Below are 3,169 nucleotides of genomic sequence, written 5' to 3' on the forward strand. Positions count from 1 at the left end.
TGGCAGTGTCCCCAGGAGTTGAGCTCCAAGGTGTTTTGGTCACAATGCTTATCGTATCAGTTCCGAAATACGAGAGGATGCCGACATCAAAAACACTTCTATACTCTTTGTGGTGAGGGTAGTTTGATGACAACCAGTACTGGGGAGAGCGATCAGATGTATTGACACAACTAGTATATCGGATGTTTATAAGGTCTAAGGTGAGGGAGTCCGGGACTAAGGGGTCCTCGGGCGTCCTGCCTATTGGACATGGGCCGGACTATTGGGCCATGAAGATACAAGATAGAAGACTTTCTCCCGTGTTCGGGTAGGACTCTCCTTTGCGTGGATGGCAAGCTAGGCGGCTGGATGTACTATTTCCTTTCTATGTAACCAACTTTGTACAACCCTAGTCCCCTCCGGTGTCTATATAAACCGGAGGGTTTATTTCATAGCGATAATCATAATCACATAGGTTAGAGTTCTAGGTTTTTAGTCATTATGATCTCGTGGTAGATCAACTCTTGTAACCCCCATACTCATCAATATTAATCTAGCAGGATGTAGGGGTTTTTTTTTGACCATGCAGACTGTAGGGCTTACACCCCACAACATTTTATTAAAAAAACAAACACATACAGGGTTTCCTCAAGGTGAGGAAAGAAAAAGATAACAAAGAAAAAAGAAAAGAAAGAGGAAGAAAAACTATACAGGGTAGGGGAGCACTATACCTATAAATTACAAAATAAACAAAGGAGCCAAACAGGAACTCTCCTCAAGGAGGAAGAAAATCAATCCACTTAAGAAGGGCGTCTCTAAATTTCCGTTTTATTCGGTGGGAGAGCAGAGTGGTATCATGAATGAAGCTATTCCTCCATGCCCTGAAAGAGGGTTGAATGTTCCTGAAAGTTCTATCATTCCTGATCTTCCAAATATTCCACCAGGCCAAGAAAACCACCTCCCCCAAAAAAGGTTTGTTGAAATCCTTCCTTGCATGATGAGCAATTTCCACCATATCGTCACCATTTTTCCATTCAATTTGTAGGTAGTTCCAGACTCGAGCACTAAAATTGCACTGGAAGAACAGGTGATTTCTGTCCTCCAGAGCTCCAGTCAGACAAAGAACACATTCAGGCCGTTCATTGATTCTCCAATGTCTCCTCTGAATCATGTCCTTGGTGTTAATCCTGTCCATGATGACAAGCCAAGCAAACATCTTGATCGACATAGTGCAGCAACTTTTCCATATCCATCCCAAGATGGGGTTTGAGACCATTGGCTGATAGACAAAATCATAAAACTTTTTTGCTGTATACTCTGATTTCTTGCCATGCCTCCATCCCCAGTGGTCATTAGATTGATTATCCAAATGGAAAGACCCCATTAATGAGGAGAGCTGTTGCATTTCTTGGAAGGCTTGTTCAGTCATAGGCAAGTAGAAAAGCTCCTGAAAAGAACTAGCCTGAAAAACTTCCTTGACTGAGAGGTTTTTGTGGAGACAAAAAGAAAAAAGCCTAGGAAATCGCTCTTGCAGAGGAACCAAACTATTCCCAATTTGCCAGAAGTCTGACCAGAACTGCACTGTATCTCCACTATGAACATCAACCGACATAACGGCTCTGAAATTATCCATCAACTTGCATACATATTTCCACCAAAAGGAGCCACAGAGAACAGTATCATGTGGAATCCTTTCAAAGTAGTAAGAATCCCAAACTAATTGCACCCAGGGCACATCCATCTTATTATAAAATTTGCTGAGGTGTTTTAATAAGAGAGCATCATTCTGCAGTCCAAGGTTTAAAATCCCAAGCCCCCCCCTTTGACTTAGGTCTACAAACAAGTTGCCAAGCCGCCAGTGAGTGACCCTTTTCCTGACCATATTTCCTCCATAAACACTGCCTTTGGATTCTTTCCAATTGTTTTAAAATACCCTGAGGAATGGACAGGCTACAAAGGAAAAAGATAGGCAAGGAAGAGATCACAGAATTGACTAATTGCAGTCTGCTCCCTTGTGGCAAGAACCATGAACTTGCTATCAATCTTCTCTCCATACAATCCACAAGAGGAAGGAGGTCAACTATTTTAGGCCTGGTGGTCCCCACTGGCAGCCCCAGATATGTAAAAGGCATAGTGCCTAATTTGCAATCAAAAAAGGCAGCCAGGTCAGAAGCATCCTGCTCATCTACATTGATAGGATACATGGAGGATTTATGGAAATTGATCTGCAGTCCAGTTGCCTGTGAGAAGGAATGCAAAACTGATTTCAGAGCCCTCAATTGACTTAGATCAGCATTTAGGAATAGCAGGGTGTCATCTGCATATTGGACCACTGGGAAATCTGGATCATGGGTAAGCAGGGGCCTGCTTATTAAACCTTGTTGGAGAAGATTGTTCACTAAAGTCTGTAAAAGATCAGCCGCAATAACAAATAGTAAGGGAGAAATTGGGTCCCCTTGCTTGACTCCACATTTGCATTTGAAATGTTTACCAGGGACTCCATTCCGTAGTACAGAAGAAGTGCCAGAAGACAGCAACTGCTTAATCCAAACAATCCACCTTTCGTCAAAACCTTTTGCAATTAAGATCTTTATGATTGCTTCATGCTGGATAGAGTCAAAAGCCTTTTCAAAGTCCAACTTAAGCAAAAGGATGGGCCTTTTAGACTGATTGCACTGGATATACTCAAATGTCCAAGCAAGACAATCCTGGATTGTTCTTGATTTGATGAAACCATATTGGTTTTTATGCACACATTTGGTGATCTCCAGTTGGAATCTGTTAGCAGCAAGCTTTGTAAGAAACTTTAGGCCAACAGAGGTTAGAGAGATTGGTCGAAAATCTCCCACACCCTCAGGTGTCTGCTTCTTTGGGACCAGGGTAATGAATGCATCATTCAAATTTTCTAATTGCACTGTTCCAGCATGAAACTCCGTAACCAGCTGTATAAAATCAGCAGAAATTATATGCCAACACTTTTTTAAAAAGAGCCCGTTAAAGCCATCAGGTCCAGGGGCCTTATCAATTGGCAAGTCCTTGATGACCTGCTCAATTTCTTTTAATTCAAAAGGTTTTGTGAGCACCTCCAAACCCTGGACCCTGGGTATTAGGGACAATATGGTTGCATCCAAAGAAATTGACTTAACTGTCCCCATTCTGCTTTTGAAGGTTGTCAGGAATTCTCTGGCCA

This window comes from Triticum urartu, chromosome 6 (assembly GCF_003073215.2).
Source record: "Triticum urartu cultivar G1812 chromosome 6, Tu2.1, whole genome shotgun sequence".
Lineage (NCBI taxonomy): Eukaryota > Viridiplantae > Streptophyta > Magnoliopsida > Poales > Poaceae > Triticum > Triticum urartu.